This window comes from Lethenteron reissneri, chromosome 20 (assembly GCF_015708825.2).
Source record: "Lethenteron reissneri isolate LAM-NWPU_2019-01 chromosome 20, ASM1570882v1, whole genome shotgun sequence".
Taxonomy (NCBI): Eukaryota; Metazoa; Chordata; class Hyperoartia; order Petromyzontiformes; family Petromyzontidae; genus Lethenteron; species Lethenteron reissneri.
This window is the reverse complement of record NC_083798.1, coordinates 6,064,121-6,088,077: the sequence shown is the minus strand read 5'-3', so window position 1 is coordinate 6,088,077 and position 23,957 is coordinate 6,064,121. Positions and strand designations below refer to the sequence as shown.

The 23,957-nt window shown below is 49.8% G+C and overlaps 1 protein-coding gene across 1 annotated transcript in view; it reads left to right on the top strand.

The window, feature by feature from the left end:
• Positions 1 to 6,274: 6,274 nt before the first annotated feature.
• LOC133344640 (xin actin-binding repeat-containing protein 2-like) overlaps positions 6,275 to 23,957 on the top strand; it is a 49,571-nt gene continuing 31,888 nt past the window's right edge. Inside the window, exon 1 of the mRNA XM_061554664.1 lies at positions 6,275 to 6,392. The gene's annotated coding sequence lies outside the window, so the exon portion shown is untranslated. The remainder of the gene's footprint in view (positions 6,393 to 23,957) is intronic.

The window sequence follows — 23,957 nt, the reverse complement described above, 5'->3', positions numbered from 1 at the left end:
CGCCAGGTATGCAGGGGGTCGTGGGTTCAAACCCAACCCTGACATCTGTATAGTTGGAGTTGGCGTGTTCTCCCTGTGGTCGCGTGATTTTTTTTTTCCGGGTGCTCCGGTTTTTCCCTCCACATTTAGAAACGTGCGTTTAGAGTATTGGGCTGCTGTAAATTTTCATATGATAAGCCACTTCGTTTTAGCTCATTTTTGTGGCCAGGTCGCTTCTGAAAAGAGCTATTTAGCTCGGTGGGCCTGATCTGGTAAAATGCAATGTTTAGGTGTTACTCGAACGCTCAACAAAGAAATGTTTTTCTATCCCAATGATTGTTTCGTGTAAACACTTTTGCTGTTGTGTTTTACGGCTCTCATCGTTTGCTCGTCCCCGCCCCGCAATGCCCTCCTTGACCGCCGTCACCTGCCGACGGTCTTGGGCTGCCATCGTCCTTGCAGCAGAGCTGATACAATAACGTCTTGAATCCGAGTGCAGGCACACTGATCCCCTATTCACAGTCCACGCGACTGGGACACGTACATCCACAGAACATCCTCTCTCTCTCCGTGTTCCCCCAAAGTGCTATGTAACTTATTGACCCCAGAGGGTCGAGAGAGGCACAGTCCCGACTCCCAGTCCAGAGTTAGAACCTGCGAGTCGGCACGCGATTGTACTTGGCAAGGTCTTATTTTTTTATCGTCGTCAAAATCAGCCCATGGTCAATCCACTGCTGGATGAAGGCCTCCCCAATTCGTTGGCATCCCTCACGATCCTGCGGTGTAGTAATTTGCCGACCTAGCACCTGCTTACGAGCTGATTTCATCGTTCCATCTCCTTGGTTGTAAATCCTCTCGTGCACGTTCCGTCCCCTTAGCGCAGCCATCGTTAACCCCGTCTCACGTGGTGCCTTGCCCAAGTCCGCTTACTTTTTGTAACGGCTTGAATGATGTCATTAACCGAATTGTTTCTCTCGTCCATGTGTTCCTCTTGCTGTCTCTCGGGGTAATCTCAAGCGTGCACCGATCCGTGCTCGTTTGTGCACTCGCTGGGTTTTTCCATTTCCTTGCTTTGATGATGACGCTTCTGAAAATGGAACAACCAAAAAACTGAGATGTGCACTTTGGTTTTCGTCTCTTCTCGAGTGCAGATGCTCTCGGGTAAGATGCACGAAAACTGAACACCTCGAGACAAAGAGCGTCATAGCTCATCGGATTTCTCCAGGATAAGTGAAGATTTTTGCTTCTGAAAATGCGACGTTTCCATCCCAAAGTGTCGACTTCCCCAAGTGTAGACTTCCCCCCCCCTCCTTCCCTGCCTCGCCTCCCACCACCACCAGATGATGTCACTGCTTCTGCATCTGGATTCCTCGTTGTTGAATGAATTGAACCGAATGTGTAGAATGTGCTCTGCGGAGGGAGGCGGTTTAATTTACAGAGAACGCTTGTTTGCCTTGAAGCATGACAGAAACGCGTGTGTGTGCGCGTGTATGTGCGTGTATTTGCGCGTGTATCTGCAAAGGTGCTCGCTCACAGCACATTCCCCAAAAGTTGATTAAGGCTACATGGGGGGGATCTTTGTGTGCAGTAGCGAAGCAGTTGACACACCGCGCTACGAACCTGTTCATTCCCGCACACGGCCACCAACACCAGTGATGATTATCAGAACCAGTCCAGGGGCCTGCCCTAGGTCGACTCGGCCTCTAAAATGAGTACCTGGTGTGGTGCGTGAACGTCGTCGGGTGTGGTGCTGGCCACCCCCCCCCCCCCCCCCTCGTGTGCCGTGTCGGCCTTCATAGGTGCTCACTAACAGCACTTGCCCCAAAAATGCGTTGAGGCTATGGGCGGGGGGGGGGTAATCTTTGTCTTTGTAATGCGTTGGGGCACTTCGTGAGTTCGAGGTGCACGCCCCGCTTCTGCGTTGCAGGCAAAACACGTGACCCGTGACAGATTAGCAAAAGCGTGACCCAGCAGAGAGATGGCGTTCACTACATATTTGCCTCATAAGCACGTTTTGCAATGTACCGGCCCGTTACTGCGCTAGTTATTGCCTTGGTTCAAGTCGTGACGCCCACGTGAATCTCTGCACAACAAGAGTCTGTTCCTTCAGAGTCTGAAAATAAAATGTCACCCTTCGAACCTCCGTGGCTTTTTATATCCACGTGTTTTTTTTGCAGCAGTGGAATGAGCATGACTGCTGCTGCTGCTGATAATTCATTTGATCCTACGGAATGGTTCCCCCACTGCATTTGAAACAAATTTCAGAATTATCTTCTTGGTTCTTTCGGTAAAGTCACGTAGAAGGGAAGTAATAAAATAATAAAAATAAAACATAATAGTGAGAATTGTTTTATTATGTTTTATTTTTATTATTTTATTACTTCCCTTCTACGTGACTTTACCGAAAGAACCAAGAAGATGAATCCCTGCAGTCACGAAAGCTTTAAATCGAAATTTCAGAATGCTTAAATACAGTAGCGTAAGAACGCTTAGAAGGACGGTTTACTGGATTCACTTTTATGGCCATAAGCAATGCTCTTCCCAGGCCATAAAAGACGCGTGCATATATGTCAGCCCTGTATCCTCGCTGACCTCTGAAGTCCATTTTAAGAATCCATACGGCTGCATTTTCAATTAAATATTACCAGCAAAACTGCTGGTGCAGCACACGAGGGGCGGATGGTTCCCAGTACCTGCAATCTCTCGTGGAAACAATAACCCACCAACCCCGCCCCCCCCTGGTTCTGTGTAGAGAACGTATGCATGTATGTGTGTTGGACTTCTTTCGCGCCGTACGTTGCCAACCGTGCTCACCGGAGGCGCTGGGTAACCCATCCACTGCCATAGTTGTTTCCTTTATGGTTACCGAATGTAAGTCGCCGTCAATGCATTTCAGTAACCGTGGCATTATTAATAATAATAAAGAATAATTATTAACATTTTGTAAGGTGCACTTCATCCGTAGATTTCCAATTCCATTGTAAAACAGTGTACCTAAAGATGATAAACTTTTATTAGTTTAATTTTTTTTTTACTGTCAGTTCGCTTCAGTCGGTCTACTCGCCACCGATCTTTTGGCATCCACGGTCACGTTTCAAATGAGACCATATCCTGGCCTCTTCAGTTCTCACCTGGTTAAACAAGACTCCTGAATTAACTCCATGTCGGACGGTCTCCCGAAGATGGTGTCGGTGGTTATGGAGGTTGTGTGACCATGCTTCACCACGCTGGTTTGGCGCGCGTGTTCGTGAAGTTGGGAGTAGGGTGGGCCAGGAGTCCAGGACCGGTTTCAATATATCACTCGACACAGATGTGTCCGCCTTGCCCCGGAACCATACTCCGGTTGCCGGCTTCGTAGTGCAGTGTGTGTGAATCACTGCGCCGTGATAAGACAATTGCATCGTGATGAAATAAAATAATCTTCCCCGAGGCTATCATGTCTGTTTTATTCTACCGCACATGGAAAATCGAGTACTGTTCCGTAAAATTCCCAGTGCGCCTTTCCACGAAGACTCCGGTGAAACTCTCCTTGTCTGAATCAAGATAGGCAGTTCCCGGGGGCACTAGCTGATCCTATTATCTGCAAAAATATCTCCTAATGCTGCATCTGAGTGGATATCTGTGGATAGAATAATGAATGTTCCACTGCTTCCATGGGCTTATTTGAACATACATCAGCACACTGGTGGTGAAGGTGGGGGGGGGGACAGATCCGCTTGTGACACCACTAGCCACTGATGTTGCGCATGTATGTTGAACTTCCTTCGCTCCGCACGTAGCCAACTGTGTTGATCGGTGGTGCGGCCGGTAATCGGACCCGGCTTGCGGAGTTCTTGGCGCAGCCGCTAGCTGCTTGTGCCCACCGGTCCACCCATATTGTGTTATCCGTGAAATCGGCGCGCAGATGACAAGAATAATCCGGCAGCGGGATAAGACGCTGTTGCGTTTCAGTTTTTAAGTTTTTTTCAGTTTAACATTTATTTGGTATAGCCCTGTGAGCCATTCGGCTCTTGAATCGGGTGCAACCGCAACAAACAAATACATGAACAAGAAAACATCTTAAAGTGACTACGCGCAAACAGAAAAATCCAGCAAAGTCTTCCATAAAAAGCGCCGTATATCAATGCTGTGTGCAGAAATCCCAGTGGGATGCAAGTCAAACAACAACAACCATAAGACAATTTAGATGATCAATTAGGGCCGCGTCGAAGAGTCGCCGCTGGTAACAGGGCTGCGGATAACAACACTTTTGCCTATTTCATCGCGGACCGCGAAGTTTGATCCTGGTGACTCCTCCACAGCAGCGGAAGCAGCTGGCGAGGTGTTTGTCAACCGTGGGGGCACCTTCCGTGAGCGCGTGCGGCGATTAATTTGCAATCGCTGGCTTTGCAGAAGGTACGATGCGCTGCACTGTACTGGCGTCGCCAAACTCGCTTGCATCATTTTGTTCCTTCCTCGAGGCCAGAGGCATTTGGTTGAGGCATAAATAAAAAGTTCCTAATTAATGTGTTCGTTAAACCGGTTTGTAGGGGCTCAGGTGTGGCCGCACGTGCCCTAGCTTCGACTTGTCAAAATCCAAAATCGCAGAGCTCCAACTCTGACCACAATACCTTGCTATCTCGTCAAGGAGTGTAAACCATCATGCCAACTTCGGTCATTCTCACAGTAGTGGCTTTTGGCTCGCCATCGAACAAAGACGGCCACCACATCGCGCACTTTCAGATGCGCGTCTGCGGCCGTCTGGAATGCTCCTCCTTCCAATGTTAGGAAACCACTGGAGCTATGCACTTTTAAACCTGGATTGAAAACTCACTTCTTCACAACTGATTTTTTCGTATTTAGTTTGTTCTTTCCCCGCACACCGGGCACGGTTGGCGCTGCACGGTGAGAATTAAGTTCTACGTACGTACATGCACATATCAACCATATTTCACCAACCGCGCGCACCGTGAAAGCGGCTTTAACGCGTGTGGCCTAGCGAGTCCACGGATGACGACGACGACGACATTCCCTCCGCTGGCGCTGCTGCTAACGAGAGGCCCCGGAACGCCGCGTCGCGCTCGCCGTTTGGGAGGAGGCCGCGTCGACAGTCGTGGAAGCTATGAAGGGCTGCGCTCTCGACGCTTCCCTAACAACACGACTGAGCGTGGTGTGGAAATTTACAGGCGTGTGTTTGGATGTTGGCGAGGGGGGAGCATGTAACGCTGTTTTTATTTTATTTACTGTGGTTTATGAGCTTGGGTAGAGAACATGAGGTCGGTGCTTAACTGCGAAATAATAAGCGGCCGTTGCAGACGGACACTTTGGGGGGGCTCCCACGGAATTTCCATGGGAGCCCCCCAAAGTGTTCGTCGAGTAAAGGTATTGTAGTGAAGCGACTATCAGGGCCATCGTTGCATGCTTGTGAAAATATAAATTAGACGGAGCCTCGGCGCATTGTTGCTAAAACTAATAAAGGATATCGTTATTGACATCCGCGCACTATGGAAACCTTATCTGCTGTTCGTGGCTTGAGTGTTGGCTAGAAGATGTAGTTCTTTCTCGGAGGGTGTTTTATTTTTAAAATTAACTGCAAAATGTAAATCAATATCATTATTTATTCATTACTTTTACCATTTAAAACACGTGTGGTGCGGTCTCATTTCGATTTCTTTGACACTTGTGTGGCCGATAATGGCTTTTAAAAACACGGTGCAGGTAATCTGCTAAATACGTGCTTTTCAGAATCTGAATATTTAAACTGGAGGAATCCAATGGGCTATAAAGCTCTTTATCACCGGTAGACTGCACTGCATTACACACGTCCGCTTGTATTATTTAACCGCTCAAAAAATTCATAGCATACTGGGTAAAACGCAACGGTAACTTCTTATAACGCCTAAATTTTTTAAAGAAATAAAAGTTGTACCCCCCCCCCACATCCCCTGCGGGTGTTAAAGTACAAAATGTTTGCAAGTGCCTGTGTCCCAAGGCTCTGCGGTCTGCAAGTCTGCAACGCGCTGGCCCAACACTGCTGACAAGTGACTCATTTCCTGCCTGCTGCCACCCTCCGATAACCGGGGCGGGTTCGAGCCGCTCCCGCTCCTAGCCGACTTTGCTGCTGCTGCTGCCTCTTGCCCCGTGGCGTCCAATGAGAGAGAGAGAGAGGGCAGCAGCAGCAGCATCTCAGCAGGAAGAAGCCGTGGCCACGGTGGGGGAGAAGGGGATGTGTGGTGTGGGGGGAGAGAGAGGGGAGGGAGGGAGGCGGCCCCGGTGGGTCGGGCTCGCTAGCAGGAGGTGGGTGTGGGGCGTTCCCGGCTGCCCGTGTATTTCTCGTTCAACACGCGGGGGGCCAGTGGCTTTTAAGACGTGACCGTGGTGGCGTGAGCACCTCCGACGCACGCGCTGGCCGACAAAGCAAAGGGAGTGTAAAGGTAAGGTGGCCAGTAGGAGTAAACGAATCATCGTCAACGACCCGCAGAGTATTTGACGGACATCGGCGAGCCATGCGCGGGTGATGACAAGGGAGGAGGGGGGGACAGCCGTGCATCCTTCGCTCGCACGCTTTTTGGGACTCTTTTTGTGGGGTTTTCTGTGTCTTTTTTTTTTAAAGAGCCGCTGTTCGTAGATGCAGAATTCCTCGTTTCCCGCCCCCCCCCCCCCCCATTTTTTTTCCAGCTCCGAGCAGCGGCAGCAGCAGTTAGTTCATTGAAGCCAGTAAAGCCCTCCAGGCAGCTGTGTAAAGCTGGACCCGATTAAGCCGACAGGAAGATGTAATTCGCGGAAAAAGGGGGGTGGGTGGTGGTGGTGGAGATTATTGTTGTGAGCCACCACTCGGAAACATTTGGGGGGGGGGCGGGCGACGTTGCTCACTCGGCTCTGTGCAGACTTCTACTTCTCCACACTGCGGGGGGCTTGCAGCTTCAACTTTGCATTTCCTCGCCGAGATAAAAGTTACCCCCCCAAACACGTTTCGTGTGGGGGGGGGGGGGTGAAATGTGTCGACGTTCCAATTTGCCATATAGGAAAATTCTCGTCGTTGGCAAGCGTGCGAGGAAGTAGCGTGCGTTATTTGTTCTTTTTCCTTCCCAGCCCCCCCTCCCCACTACGCTTTCGTGTGCCCGTTCGCTCATCCGCACGCGGTTTTTGTCGTTCTCGCCGGTCGCTCGCTCGCTCTTGCGGCGCAGCGTAGGAATGTCTCGCCTGCAGCATCTGCCGGGCAGACCCGACCGGAATGCGGCGTTGAGACCTCGACAGATTTGGCCAGACGTGTGGGGGTTGGTTTTTTTAGTTTGCGCCTGGGAATGAGAGAATGACTCCGCGGTCTGCGGCTCGCGTCTCGCGGGTCGGTCTTCTCGTTTCGCGCACGGAACGAGAGAGGATTCCGCAGAAGTGCCCATCATTTTTGCGTGACACCGCAGCCGCGGCTCGTAAATGGGGGGGGTCCCACTGTTGGTCACTTGAAAGGGCCCCCCACTGTGGCACGCGTCGCTCGACGATAGAATCACAGCAGCGGCGGCGGTGGCGAGAGGCTCCCTCGCGTAAAAATTATTCTCGTTTTGTCTGCACGCCGTCGTTCCGCGGAACGGGACGCGGTGGTGCGGGCGGGAGGGGGGTGGGTGGCCGATTCGCTCGAGGCGCTTTCGCAGCGGGAATCCGCGACCGCTCTGCGGAGTTGAAAATTGCCAGACGGGCTTTTGCGCGTGCACGCACATGTCGATATGAACACCGCGGATTTGTGAACGGCAGTGACGGTGGGGGTGGGGATGGGCCCGGTTGGTTTCTTTTTTGTTGTCGCGCGGCTGAAACCCGAGTGAATTAATGACGTTGTTTTGAAATTGAAAGCCGCAACACGACCGGGTCGTGTTTTTTAATGACGTGCGCGGATTTATTTTCCTCCCTCTTCTCGGAAGAGGAGGGGGGGGGGGACTGTTCGACTGCTCGCTCTGTAAGTGGAGCGAGCGGTGGCGCAGTGGTTAGCGCGTTGAACCTGGCCGTCCGAGTTCGATTCCTGGCCCCGGATAACATCTGTGGCGAGTGACATCTCCGCCAGCCCACACGGACGAGCGTGGCGAAGTATGGTCCAACAAAACCCCCATGCTCGACACGGCGCAGGGAGACGTACATCCAGCAATTGGGTTGACAACGGGCGGTAGATTATGAATTGTAAGTTGACACCCTTGCAATCTTGTTATCCGGGTGTGGTGGTGCTCAGCTGTGCTGGATTGCGAAAATCTTTAGAACTCTCGATTGTTAAAGTTCGTTAGTTAACTCCCCGGCAAACAAGCGGTGTGCTGTACTAGTAACTAATTAGCACGTTGTTTACCTGACAAACCGTACTAAATGTCTGCGTGGGTTTGTCGCGGGTTTAATGACACATTTATATCTACGCGATCTAATCCCAAAAACAACTAATGGATATCATCGGTCGTGAAAGCCTACGTGTTTAAACTCCTAAAGCCCTGCTGGGCTGTGCGAGGCATCCTCGAGATGGCTATATATATAGAGCAAGTGGATCCCAGCCACCGTTTAGTACTTGCATGCATTGTGTGACCACCGAGGCTTGCCAGGTGCTGTAGGCACGGAGGAGCGAGGTGTGGTCAGGAGATGGCAGCGCTGAGTGTCACCCCCCCCCCCCCCCCCTTCGTGTGCAGCGTGGTGATGAGGTTGTTTTTCTCCCGGTTTCCTCCCCAAACTCCCCAAACGCTCAATCCACTCCCCGATGTTAGCAGGGCCCTCCTAGAAAGAACCTCGATATTCTCCTCCGTGGCCTTTTCTTCTTGATAAGCAAAGGGCATTGTTATCTTTTATTTTATTAACCTCTAGCCGGCGTGCAGATTGCGCACGAGTTTCTACGCGGAGAGCTTCCTCATATCGACGTGGTCATTCATATGCTGATGCGCCCTGTTCTCATGGCAATGGTCTCCGCTCATTGTCGGGGGGAGGCACCTGGTTCCACTTTAAAGAGCAGACCGCACATCCGCCGACAAAGCGCAAATACACCCACTCAGCTCTCCGCACAGAACGTATTCGCTCGTTCGCCCGCTCGCTCTCTCCCCACGCTCTCGCAAATCGCCCACCCGGCTGGACGTGCAGCCACTTTTGACGCACGAATTCGTCGATTCGAGCCCACTGTGTTAAATGTAGCGGCCTCTAGCGGATGAAGGGAATTGTAGGACGTGCAAATTGACGATCGTTTGCAGCCTTTCGTCGATCCACCGCTGGATGAGGAGGGCCCTCTCGACCGTACATCACGCTGGCGACTGTGGGTTGATGTAAGTTGATGGCGCGCTTAGCCTTGGGAGTATAGATGTAGAGTACAATAATGTATTTAGCAGCACTGCCCGGCGTCTCTCCTACCCACCAAATGGCTCCGTAGCAGCCTGTAACAACCTGTTTTGTGCATGGTGGGTCACGCATCCAAGCACTATCCAGGCTCTACCCTGCTTGGTTTTCGAAATCCGATGAGACTGGGTCCATTCCGGGTGAACTTGTCAGGCAGTCTCGTAATAAATGCGTCAAATTGCGTGTGTGTAAAGAACGTGTGTCTTCGATTCTTATAGATCTCACACATAATGGGTTCATATGACCCCCGCAGCTGCTAGTAGCCGCTACAGTCAGCGCATTTTGAAAAACAAAGAACCTCAATCGTAACGTGGTCACGAATCATGACAGTGTATTGCATCATCAGGGAGCGGTGTGAGTTGCAATGCCCCCCCCCCCCAAACTCTCCACAGATATGTATCCATGTTGAACTTCTTTCGCTATAATTGTTACGACTGCGCGGCTCGAGAATGCGACGAGTTTGCTTTTGAAGGTTCGTTGCCCCGTTTGTTTTCGGTTGTGCCAGGCATGGTTTATTTGAGGCTCATGACTGATTATTTAAGTTATTGATTCCCCCTTTGTTTCGTGGCCGCCAAATGTCCAGGCTCATCGTGAGTTTTGACCCCCCCCCCCCTCTTGTCAGTCACGCCGCGTGGCCGTGTGTCACTGTACGGGAAGACACCAACCCCACAAAGCAAACAGCCTTTGTAGATACAACCCTCGGCTGGCTGCTTGTCATGGGAATAGAACAACTCGCATGAACTCTCGCCTGAAGCCCTCTCGCGCCTAAGCAGACCTCGGCAACGGCATTTAGCTCCGCTGGACGTCACGCGGGTTTTTAGGGGCGGTTGTTTGACCATACTTCACCACGTAGGTGAGCGCAGGTTTTTGTCGTGTAGGAGAGTCCCCGGGGCAACCGCTTAAAGATTTCGCTTGCACGCAGATGTCAGTCGGGACCGAGAATCGAACTTGGGTGGGCCGGTTCATAGAGCTAACCGCTCGCTGCGAGACTGCCCCCCCCCCCACCCCGTAATTACAGCACTTTGTTTATTTATATTGTACTTTGTCGTTCCCAACTCTCTTCTGTTTTACACAAATTAATTTTACTTTCCCTGTTGCCTGTTTATATTCTTTAAAGTATTTGACGCTTCATATCTTCGGGTCTACGAAGCCTCGCAAGCTGAAATTTTGTACACAGACCTCTTCGTCTTGCGTGACAATTCAAGATTTAATTTGAAGTGACAAACAAGGTCCTGCCGATCCTGGGCCTCTTCCTGTTTTTTATTAACATTTTTATTGCACTATTTGAAATATATTAGAATGAATCCAGACAATAGTGAACTGTTGATATTGTCTAGATTGAACTCTTGGAATGAATATGTACATATACACATTATTTTTACAAGATCAACGTTAAAATATATTGGTTAAAAAAACAAGTTTTTCGGTGAGTGCACTTTTAATTTGCACTCAAAAGTAGAAACAATATTATTTTGACCCCTGAATTAATCAAATTTGAGGTGCCGCATAAGTGGGTGGCTTGCATGAAGAAAATTAAACATATCGAAAGGAAACCACCTACTTTAATCAGCACATCGAATTTTATTAATTCCGGGGTTAAAATAATTAATTTTCTAGTTTTGAGTGCAAATTAAAAGTTTGCACGTTGAAAAACGAGATTTCTTCGGAATTTATTGAGTTCTCCCCAAAGTGATTTTTCTCAATCGACCTTCGTCAGTCGCCGTCACGCTCGTTAACACTGCTCGTCAAACTTCATTCCACTTCGCCAACTCTTCTCGCATGTCTCTCCTCAACCGTTAATGTTTAATGTCATTACTTTCTGACTGAGATGTTCTCTTTAAGGAGGGGGGGGGGGGGACATACTTTAACCCAAATAAATTTAAACAAGAATCGGAATCTTTATTTAGACTGGAGATGTCCAGTATGGATGGGTCAGCAAGTTACAACAAATAAACAAAAAGCCGATAGGAGTGCGAAATAGAGAAAATGGTAAGCAAGTCGCTAAATATAAATAAGTTAAATATAAATTAATTATAGGAGATTTATCAATCTTGGGCAAGGCAACAAAAAACAACATCAAAACAGTCCCAGACCACACCAAGATAATGCCACGCAGTCGTAGTCCCTCAGTAAAATGGCACATTGACATTGTAAGGAGCAAAGTTACGGATCACATTTGCAAATGTGGCTGTGTCCTGCGCTAACCTTCTACTCATAAATTTCCTGAAAGCATCTTTAAAAAAATAAAAACCTTAAAAAATTAAAACCTATTGCAAGACTCGCCTGCAAAGAGCGCAAGGATTCGAGTGGCTTTCCCGGATAAATAATTATTAAATTATTTTATCTTTTCTATTTTTCCCACGCACATTTGTCCAATGGCAAACGTGCTGCAAGACAACACATTTATTTAATTTGTGTTGTCTCGTAGCGTGGTTGTGTACGATAATCGAAACAGACTGCCGAGCTGGGCTTAATCTCCAATCTCGTTCTGATTATACTACACGCACGCAAATACACAACGATAAGTAAGTGAATCATAAGTCCGTACTTTGTAATACGCATATTTCCAGTGGAAAAATGTAAACAACTGCGTGTATAAACATTTGCATATAGACAGAACTTATAGGTTTGACAATAAGGGACCACAGCCTCTTCATGGGAGACATGGGATACAGATGAATGCAAAAATAAACAAGGAAGGTAAATTATGCATACACATGGCTTCTGCAAAGCTTTTCGGCACGCGTTTGTCCTCTCCGAGGTATTTTTCGTGATAATAATTTTTAATAATAATTAAATCATTTTCCGGCGATACTAATAATTTTCGATGATAATAACGCTTAAACCTTCCAAGCCGCACAGTGACATCACATCGCACGTCACGTGACGGCGTGAGATGACGTTGCGCGTCATGAACGTCATTTGCCTCGGTGGTCAGAGGCCAGACCTTTTAGCGCAGTTTTTTTGCTCGCCATGTTTTTGGCAAAACTTTAATCGATTTGGGCCTATTTTCCCCGGTGTTAGTCTCTAATAGCAACGCAACTTTAGACTGAAATATCCTTCACCTTGGATTGATGGTCTTTACGCGCGTTATTGTGCCTCGCCGTCTGTTACAGACGGACTGAGCTAATGCATGAATGCGTTCAATCTTACGTGTAAAGGATTAAAAAGACCATCTCGAGGTAATGCCTGTAGCCCATTAGCCCATAAGCCTCGCGGACAAATGTTTTCCATCGGCGTTTGCTCAAGCGGGGCGAGCTGTGGACGAGTTTCGACTTTCTGAGTGTCATCGGCAGTGTGCAATCAGTTTTTGTTTTCTAAAACAGTCATGTTAACGACGAAACCCAGGAACGTTTTTGGACCGGTTGGACGGTGCTGCCAAATCCGAGCGTGGTTCTCCCCCTCCCTTCCTCCCTCCCTCCCCTCTCTCGCCACTCTGCTCAAGATGAGACGCCGCCACTGTAGCGGGTGACGTGCTGTGGAAAGGTGAAATAAATAATGTATGAGCAAGCGGAGAGACTTGACCTGAGCTCCCGTTTTGCTGCAGGCGGATGGCATGGGCCCTCAACGATGCTTGATCGGTTTACAGGCGCTGGCTGTGGGAGGGGGGGTGGCACTGCGATCGTGTGGTTAGCTTTGCATTCCTTCCTGCACGGAGTGACAACACTCGAGCCGCGAGGAAAGTGCCATTGACCGCGTTTGTCGTTGCGAAACGGTGGAAGGGGAAACGCAATTCTCGGTTCGTCTCTCGTCGTCGTCATCAAGCGGGGGATAATGTGTCTCGGCCATCGCAATGCCGCCAGACGGCGTGGGGATGGCCGGTCGGTTGGAAGAGCGACGGCGGAGTGGCAGCTGGACGAGGGAATGTGGCTGAATTGTACGTGCAATCGTGGAGATGGAGCGATGAAATTTACCCACTTGCTGGCACCAGACGCTGATTGTTGTCTCGTCGCGTGACCGTGGCGGCGGCTTGGGTTCAGGAAGGGTGGCGGGGGAGTGGAGGCTTAATCCAGCAGCGGATAGATCGTGGCTGATGATGATCTCGATACATTTAAACTTACTTGTCGTGAGAAAACAACTGTACAAAAGAGACAGAGAAACGCGAGCAATACAAAAATAAGAATGGGAAAAACGAGACCAACAAAGTACAATGTTAAATCGAACGGTGACCGTGAATTGTGTCAATTGGTCACCGTCGTCACTGCTTGGGTTGTGCAGTGAATCACTACTTGCCTCTATTTGCCTAGGGAAGCGATCGGGAGTCTCAAAGACGCCTTTCATGGGAGTTCTGCTTTTTGAATATTTTGCCTGTTCCCTTGTTGTCGAGTACTGTTGTGCGTGCGGAGGGCGGGGGGGGCGACTTTAGTGCGTGGGAAAAACACAAAGCCACAGCTTGTCAGAAATCTGTTTGTTGTACTGCATCCCACAGGTGGCAACTTCCTTGTACTACACATGGGTGTCTCGTGCATTTGACTGCCCCCTCCCTCCCATCTCTGTGTGCTCCACCGACTTCCATCTGGCTCGCTACGCCACCACTGCCAATTGGTTATTTGGACGCGGGGGGGGGGCGTGGATGGTTCAACTCGTTTCGCCGTCTCGCATTGATGTCTCGTCGAGTGGTGCCAAGCTGTCGGCAAAAGGCATCATCTGTCGGTGCCCTGCACCATGACGCTGCGGTGGCGAGATGTTAACTCCCTCGCGTGATATACAGGAGGTCGTGGGTTCGATCCCGACCCTTGACGCCTGTATATTTGGAATTGGCATGTCCCTCCCCGTGGTCGCGTGGATTTTTCTCCAGGTCCTCCGTGTTTACGCTCCACATTTTAGAATCAAACAATTATTCGGCTGCTGTGAATTTCCATGTGTTAAGCCACTTTGTTGAGCTATCATTTGCGATGGCTAGGTCGCTTCTGAAAAACACCTGCATTGCTTCGTGGGCCTTACCTGGTAAAATAATAAAAAGTAGTTTAGTTGAAAGAAATACAAAGTTGACTTTTTGACCCTTGGTCTTCAGAAAGCAAAGTGACGCGCGACGCTGATGGGTGGCTCGCAGTTCGGAGCGGTGAGGCCGGGATCACCGATGACATTCAAGGGGGTTGTGATTTTATTAATGACCCACTTTGGCTTCCACCCTTTAGTGATTTCTTTAGGGGGGGAGAGGTGGTGTTGAGCCTTCTTAATTAAAAGGCAGGGATGCGAATTCGAACCGATGTCTGCTGCCAGACTCCTATGGAATTTGGATTTCCAGCCAAATATTTGCAATAAACGCCACTCAATTTTCCCTTCCCGGCTAGTTGATGGATTTTCAAAGATTCTGGGTCATGAATTCCTTCCAGGATAGTTTTTGTTGTTGCTGTTGCCTCACTATTTTCCGCCCTCTCGTTTGTATATTTTTTTCTCATTGGCTTTTTGTATGCACGTATGTTTAGCTTCTTTTGCACCGTACGTAGCCGAACGTGCTTATCGGAGTTGCGGGAGAAGGCACGCAAACTAAACACAAAAATCAGTTCTTAAAGAAATTGGCTTTCAATCTAGATTTAAAAGTGCATAGGCCCGAGTGGCTTCCTAATGTCGGAAGGAGAAGCGCTGTCCAGACGGCCGCAGAAGCGCATCTGCGGTGGCCATCTTCGTTCGATGGTCGGCCAAAAAAATCCGCTCGTTGGCCGTCACCGGTCGCTGCACCCAAGTACCGTTGCAGCATGGGAATATCATTTCTGAGCAATTTATGGAAAGGCAATTCCGCGAGTCATGTTGCACTCGGCGGAAGCCAAGTGCGCAGGGAGAGTATGCGTGGCCTTCACGTTGGCTTAAAACCGTATCTCTACTCAGTCGTAATTCGGCTTGCCGCAGTCCAGTACGATTTTGTAAAGCGATGATCTAACTTGTTTTCTGCCACAGCCCACGTGCGCTAGTGTGTTTGCGTAATTGCCGCACGTGAATAATTGAGTGTCGCATGCACGATGCCTTGCATGTATGGAGGGATCGATATCAGCCGGTGACTTTCTTTAGATGCCGTAGTTGTATGGGCAGCGCCTAGTCATGGGTGTGACGACGCACAAAACTTGTGCTTATTTTGAATATACTGCCATTGCTTTGTGATCCATACAGCCAGAAGAGACCGCTACATTTACCACGATTGTACGTGTTTCCTAGTTTTTTTACTTAAATCTTCATTATTTACTTAAATCGCCACCCAAAAATCATGACAATTTAATCGCTGCGAGGGATTCGTGAACTTGTGACCCTTCCCTACAGCAACGAAATGAAAAGCTGCATTGTATAACGACTGAAATTACTACATTTATTATTTTGCCGCCTGTTTTAAAACAATGCCCTTTTAAGGTGTGAAGTAATCACAGTTAGCAGCACCTGCGTTCACCACCACCACCGGAGTGGCAAGAGAAATAGCGGTTGTGGGTTTATTAGAAAAAGTCCACTCGAGGAAATTTGCCTTTCCAACTTCTGCATCCCCATGCACAAGATTGTGTCGCAGAAACAAAGGGAACCATCCCCAGGTGCTCTTCCAAGGCATCCCGAATTTCGGGACTGGCTCGCTCGCCTTCCTGGGTGGGTGACTGGGTGGGTGCCTGGTTGGCTGGGTTGGCGATTGGTTGGGTGTGTGACTAATTGGTTGTGTGTGACTGTGTGGCTGGGTGCCTGGTTGGCTGGATGGATGACTTCTGTGCAGTGCGTGCGATTGGGCTGGCTGTGTGTCTGGGTGGGTAAGGGAATGGGTATATCTGGGTTGGCTGCATGATTGAACCCTTTGCTGGCTGGTTGAATTGTTAGCCGGCTGCTTGGCTGGGTCCCTGGTGGGCTGTGTATGTGGCTGGGTGGTTATCTCGCGAGTTGGTTGGTTGGTTGGCTGGGTTTCTTGAGTGTGGTTGCGTTGGTGGTTGGTTGTTCCATGGTTTAATATTTTGCTCGTTGGTTGATCGGATAACCAAGCTGGTTCGGATGGGTGCCTTGTTGTTAACTGGGTGGGTAGCTGGGTGGGTGGGTTGATTTGCTGCGTGGTTGATTCCTGTGCTGGCCGGTTTAATAGTTAGCCAGCTAAGCGGATGTCAATGCGACTATAACAGTCAGCAAATTGCCTGCCCCCAACATTGTGTTCACATGATTCAGGTGTCTGGCACACGCCTGCTTGCCTGACTCTTCACTTTAAAATTGACCAGCTACACATTTCGCTCCTCGCGTGCGTCGGCAGCGTTTAAAGTCGGTTGAAATTAGTTCACGATCAACGCCGGCCCACTTGCTGCCCCTGCCCGTGTGTCATATCGCGGAGTCGCGCGCTTATTTTTGAAGTGTGCGTCGCCGCTCTCACCATGAAGCCGGTTTTAAAAATAGACGCGCATTTGTCCGTCCGTGTCAGCCCGTTAACCGTGCGCGCGCCTTCGCCGTGAGCGATGAGCCGTGTGTGGCCAAGCCCATCTGGGACACGGCGAATTTGCAAGGAAAAACATTTAAGTCCCCGCCGCCCTCCCCCGAAGCCCGCTCGGTGCGTGTGCGCAATCCTCGTTAATTACCGTAATCCGCTTAAGCAGGAGGAGTCCTCCTGTGGGGCCCTGTGCTCGACGAGGCTACTGTGTACACCGGGGGAGGGCGCGTGCACGCTGTCCACAACCTGAAACTCCCCTCGGCTGCCGGCGCTTCTCATCGTCGCCGCGCGCCATGAGCTCGCAGTCGGCCGTGCCGCGAGCGGTCACGGCTTTCGCCGGCCCAGCTGTGCCGCGAGGGGTCACGGCTCACGTGGTTGCGGTTTTGAGCCGAGATTCAAGGCCGCAATGACTTGGTCTCGTTTTTACCATCCCCATTGATTTCTCGTTTTTAGTTTTCGGTCTCGTTTAGTTCACGTTTTGGTTCCCCCTGCCCCAACCGCAGGGTCCTGAATGTGATGTAATGTCAGCGTGCGCGCTCGTGGTGTGGTTTACTGAAATTGTAAATATTCGATTGGTCACACGGCACCGTCCTGAGGGGGGAGGCGGTGGCAGCGGGGGTGGGGGGCTGCGTCATGAGCGTAATAATAATTGATGCGATGAGATCCAGGGCAACTCGTATCATCACTCATTCTGTTCGGCGCTTGCTGTCTCTGACGTTGCCTGTCTGGTGTTCCTTGCCCCCCATTTCGCCATGAGGTTTTGTATGCCCCCCCCCCCCCCCACTGCTCTTAATTCAAGGTCATGCTGACAGGCCTGCCACCGATATACAAGTGAGTTGCAGAAAGTCTTGGGGAGGGTGAGAAGAGGATGGTGGGTGGGGTGGGGTGGGGAGGTATGGAGAGATAAATTGGTTTCGTTTTTTTTAAAGTCACAGTTGCTGAGCACAGGCCCAAAGGGCCGATGTGCCTTTAACGAGCTGTAGATTAGAGTCGACACGTTCCTTGAATTGAGCGAGGTTATTTGAGGAACTTTGGAAAAGGCACAATGATGCGAGGGAATTCCAGAGTCGAGCAGTGCGACGGAAGGAAGCGGAAAGAGAGAGGTGTTGTGTTGTGACCCCTTGTATGTGTGTTCGATCACCGCAAGCACTGCAGAGAGCTTGCAGTGATCGAACACATAATGGGATGAGACGATTTCGTCGGTGTGATAAACAGTCCTCTCTACACGAGCTGGAGGAATCAATCGGCAAGGCTTGGACGAACGGTAACCATGGTTGTAGCAATGGAAGAGTGCAGAAGTGCGTCTGTGAGGACTTCAGCGATGGATATTTTCACGTTTGATATCACAGCTGCCCTGCACGCGTACGGGAGCGGGAATACGTTGTGCGTATGTCGTGTTCCAGGCAGGGCCTTGCGGTTCAAAAACAATATTTGCGCACCTTAAGAAAATCACTAGCTGCCCGGGACGTCTGCCCGTTGGGAGGAGAGAGTGGAGAGATACTCTGCGTGTGGATTGATGTCACCTTCGTCGTTGTATCACGTGATGCCTCCCATCTCTTGTAAGCTTTCTTTTTGGTGGAACAAAAAAAGGTTGTGCCGTCTACATTCATGAAAAGGTTCTTTTGTTTGAAAATTTAGCCAAAACCAAAAAAACGCTGGCGGAGGCTTGCGCGCGTGTATGCGCGTGTGTGTGCGCGCACGCGCATGTGTGTGTGTCCGTGTGCGTGTGCGCTTTTGTTTAAAAGGGCTGACGTGGGTTTCGCGAGCCTCTGATGATGCAGCGCTATGAAAATTAGAAAATTCCTCCGGGTCGCTTGTGCAAAAAAGAAAGTTTCCAAAGTGGTTTGGATAATGGCCTGTAACGCAATACAGCACTCGGGTACATTCATGCGCCAGGTGTAGGCACTTGGGATAATTTTAAACACAAAATAACCAAGAAAATGCAAGGAGTGTTACACAGGCGTTCCCATCATGATCATCATCATCATCATCCATGATCTCTCCACTGCTGGATTAAGGCCATCCCCAAGTCGTTTCCATCCGTCACGATTTCTCAATTTCAACAATCGATGGAGCTCCTTGCACGCGAAACGATTTCGCCGCTCCATCTCTTGCAGAGGGACGTCCCTTGGCGTGTGTTGTCCCCTCCTTCCACTATCGCTTCCATCGCGGATCCCGACCACCGGCCATCCATCCGAGCGACGATTCGTCTCGCCCAAGCACACTTCCCTATCTCGAGTCAATGTCTCTCATTTACGGACTTGTTTTTATTTCTCTCTACTTAACGCGTGCGCACGTTTTGACGTCCCCCAAAGGGAACGGAACCGAAGCTGGAAAAGTGCGCGCGCACGCATGTACGTTGAGCTTCTTTCGCGCCGTGCTTGGCCAACCGTGATTATATAATCGGAGGTGCGGTGGGCAGGACGGCGAACTTAAACGCACGCAAACAAACAAACCAGGAAGCGTTGAGTGAAGCGCGTGCTTGGAATTGCGCTGACAGCCGCTGGTTGCCCCCCCCCACCCCCCGTGACGATTGTCGGTAACAGCCGACGTGAGTGGACGCCTTCGCCGGTTCTCACGTGCGCGATGCACACTGTGTCGGACACTTTTTCGATGTCACGTTTGTGTCAAATAAAGGGGTCGTACAGGGGTCTTTTACCTGGCTTGTGAAATAGGGGAGCGGGGGGGAGGTAATGATGCCCCCCTCAATTCGTGTGATTTTTTTTATTGATTCTTTAGTTCACTATACACATTGAATCGTGCGTGTGTGCAAATCATTGTTTACGCTACAGTGTACGAGTTTGGAACGATGGCGGAGTGGTCTGCGCGCTACGCTGCAAACCAGGCGACCTAAGTTCGATTCCCGTCCACGGCTAACATCAGTGGCGAGTGATCTCTAAACCGGTCCTGGCACCCCACTCGTGCCTGCAATGGTGTGAGCCAGCCTGAATCCAGCAGTGGATTAAAAATGCCTTGTAAATAAACTGTAATGAGTTAAAACAACCCCTGCAAGCTGCTAAAGGCCACTCCATTCACCGCAATCTAAAAAAGAAAAAAATACATTTTTCAAATTGAATTGCGACCATTTACCAATGACCAGTGTGGGTGAATCGGTCTCCCCCCCCCCCCCCCCCCCTTTCTAAGGCATCGGCAGAATTTCCACTCTCCAGGTATCGATGTCTCAACGCCACTGACGCGTTCGCACAGCGTGGAACGCGCACCGGTACAATGTGGAACGCGCGCCGTCACAGCGCGGTTAAAGAGCGGTCGACTATCAACTACTTAAACCGCGCGGCTGAGTGGCGCGGTACAGTAACACGGCGGCGTACCCTTACCTCGGTTTTTTGTCCGCCGCGGGATGACTGCAGACCGTCGTTGCACTGGAAATGTGATTCAAATTTGCATTTACTGTATCCATGCCCTGTAACCTATATCCTGTGTACAGAAATTCCTGGTTGAACGCGGGCTCCTTTTTCCAGGAAACCACCTAACCGCGTTAGATGAGAAATTCCCGTATTACGACTGCGATGTCAACATGAAACGGCACATTTGGCACAGCGTGCTGTAACCGTCCACCCTGCGGGCTGTTGCGAGTTTGTGGCGCGACGGACTCTTGCCGGTTCGGCCAATAACCGGGAAGGTTACCGGTTTTAGACCCTCGCACGGCCGGCGGGGGGGGGGGTGCTAAGTCTGGTTAATGCTCTGATGGGTAGCGAAGCGATGGACTGCGAGCTGCTTGGGAGATAAATAGCGAGTCTCACCCACACCTAGGCATCGGCAAGTTAAGGTAATTTACCCTTTTTATCGGGTAAAAGGGTAAAGGTAAAGGTGTCGACATGCCAAGGGGTAAGGTAAAGGGTCGGGTAAAGGTAGCTCGGAAGAATTACCCGGTAGGTTAAAGGTGCGAAGTATTACCCGGTAAATATGGTACCTTGTTTACCGCTAAAAACTCCGTGGCGCAGTCCGTGGCCTCCATTTAACAAGTATTTTTTTTTTTAAACACGCTTTTATGAAATGTACGAGTAATGGCAGATCTCCACGACTCCAGGAAGTGGCCCCAAAGCTTGCCATAACGTAAGGGGACTGTGGCCAATTACAACCAACGTCAGTTATCCGTGGACAATTAGACCCAAGCCGAAACATAACGTATACAAAAGTTTGTTTGAATTTTTTTTATGATATAATATAGTATTGTCATCAGTATGACATAAATATACCAAGTTTGCAGTCGATACCACATTGGGAAGTGGGTTAAATTTGAGTTACAAGATTTGAGGATACAACAACAACAACAACGGACAGAGTTCAAAGAAAGCATGTAAAATTGGAATCATTGAGAGTATTCCATATGTATAAAGCGCTGTACCTAGCATTTACCGTTATAAACCTTTTTCATGTGTAGTAGTTCCCTAGTAATTACCCTGTAATCGGGTAATTTGCATGGGGTAAGGGTAAAAGGTAAGCTCGTTGCTTTTTACCTTTTACCTTACCTGCTAAAGGGTAAAAGGTAGGGTAGAGTGATTGTATTGTGGTAAGGTAAAGGTAGGCTTGTTTTTTTTACCTTTAACTTTTATCTTACCTTGCCGAGGCCTACCCGCACCTCCGTCTTGGCATAGTTGGCTACGTACCTGAGGTGTGGACTCGAGTCATGTGACTTGGACTCGAGTCAGACTCGAGTCATGAATTTGATGACTTCAGACTCGACTTGGACTTGCATAACAATGACTTTGTCCCACCTCTGCTACGTACGGTGCGAAATAAGTTTTTCCGTGCGTGCGACTGGGTTTTTCTCCTGGTTCTCCGGTTTCTCCCCACGTGATGATGCTTAACACACACCCATGGGTGGAATTTGGCAGACGGCCCACTGTCGGAGGGGAGATGACCCTTCTGAGAAGCGGGCCTCGAGACCCTGCGGAGGCTTTTCCCGAGTGAGTCGTCATCGGCGTTCTTCAAGGGGTTGCACTTTTCTGCACCTGTCCCCCCCCCCCCGGTGCTTTTGCTGCAGTGGGACGCACCGCTCGTGAGGGCCCGCGCCACTCGCCCTCCTCGCGAATTGACGTTCGCGGTTCGATTCCCGAATGTATTTCAGTATTTATTAAAATTTTAACATTGTGGCCTTTGGTGGCTGGAGGGGTGGGGGGGGTCACATGAAAGCATGATAAAAATGTAAGGTGATGTAACGTAGTCATTTTATCAGTCGAATGCTGAATGAAGGCCTCCCCCACGCTGGTCAATGCGGGCTGTTGAAGGGGAAAGATGACCCAGGACCGGTACGGCTATGACCCAGGTCCAGTCTAGATATCACTGATGTTAGCTGTGGCCTCGGAATCAAACCCGGGCGGATGGGTCGAAAATGCAACGTGTGCCGCTTGCCACCAACAACGATGCCACCTCTCCACGTGCGCCGTGCGCACACCCAGCACGGTGGACTCGCTGCAGCGAGATCGCACGCGGTGTGACGCCGGCTCTCGCTCGCCAGAAGAATCGACGAAATTAGCCGGTGGAACCGACGCATCGATTTCTACACCCCCCTTTGTTCTTCCCCCCGTGCTTTTACTGTTTCAATCAATCAATCAAACATTGCGTGCAGAACCGGGCCGGGTGACCCGGGCGTGATTTTGAGTGCAGCTGGTTGGGTGGATGTTTGTATAGTAGCCGGGAGGAGGAGGAGGAGGGGGGGGAGAAGCATTGACACATTGACGCAGTCCGTGTCCTCACTGTAACAACAGGAAGGCAGCCGCAGCAACTCGGAACCTGTCGTGCGGAAATAAGATTGGGTCTCGTGGCCGGTTTTTGAATGTTGCGCAATCTCTCACCCCCTCGCTTTTGCGGCTACCGCAGGGCCCGCAAACGCACCAAATCGCGCAACCGCTCGACGCCTACAATAATTGGCGATGCAGAGCCCGTTGTCGATCCACTGCTGGATGAATACCTCTCCCCATGGTGGTGGTGGTTGTTTTACCCAGACTGCACCACGCTGGTCGGTGCACGTCAGTGAAGGAAAGTATGATCACTCGCCACTGACCTTTTAGCCGTGGCCAGGATTTCAACTCGGGTTGGCAGGTTCCTAGTGCGGTGGGCTAGCCACTGTGCCACCGCTCCAATGACAGCATTCTTTATTTGAATACATTTCCTTTTCAAGGAAAGCCTTGGAGACAGATTGTTCAAATATATGTGCAAAGGAAGTGGTATAATCCTCTCGTCTTGTACAGCAAACGATGAACTTTAAACGGCATTTAACCAATGATTGCATTTATAGTAATATGTATTTCATATGTGGAATAGATCACAGTTCAAAAGAAATTATACACGCTAATTAAAATATTTATTAATACTGGAGGAATCCGATGAGCTATAAAGCTCTTATAATGTCTAAGTAGCAAACGGAATTTTTATTTAAATTCTGACTGGGAAGGAGCGTCATTGTAAAAAAAAAAACTAAGAACAATTTCCCAATGTAGCGTTTACTCCAGAGACCTAACACAGGAATGTCGGGGCAAGTGTTGAATCGCGTGGGTGGTTCCGCACGTGACGTTAACAAACCGGGTCGACTTTGCGTGGTTGGAGCCTGAAGACTGAGCTCACGGCCACGGAGCTTCGGCGCTGCGTTGTTCGTGACGAGCTGTTTGGACGCGTCCTGGGTAACAACTAAACGCTCGCAGGCTGCAGAGTTGCCCATCTCGCGAGCAGCGCGCTTCGACGGGGTCAGGATGCAAAGCGCCCCCCCCCCCCCCCGTCTGCTTTTGCATTCAGAAGTGGGAGTTTGCTTGCTGCATTGCTGGTAAATAGAAAAGTAGCGATTCGTCGATTTATTTTTTTATTGATTCTTAAAGCTCGCGAAAAAAAAAATGCAATGATTTGCGTGTGCGAGAATTTTTACTTTTCTACGAATGTGGCCATATCCGTTCAATGTTACTTCGAGGAAAGAAAGGCCGTGGCATTTTCCACAACTTGCCGCCCACCCTCCCCGTACAGGAAGCACGCTTTCGGTACAAGAAAATAAATTGTTAATAAGGCCGCCGTTAACCAAACTCCACACTTGTTGAAATCCCAGGTGTGCAAAATGACTTTTCACAATTGGGTAATAAAAAAGATGGCAGCACGTGGAGTGCGTAACAGACACCTTCCCGTAAACGCTCGAATTGACCATTGCACCCCCCCTTCTGCCTTCGGAGGCGTTAGGGGCGGCGTGCGATGTGTATGGGGAGGCTGCATGAAAGACCAGCTTGCGGAACAATAGTGCTGTGTTGACGCAAATGGGTGGAGTACTTCTCTT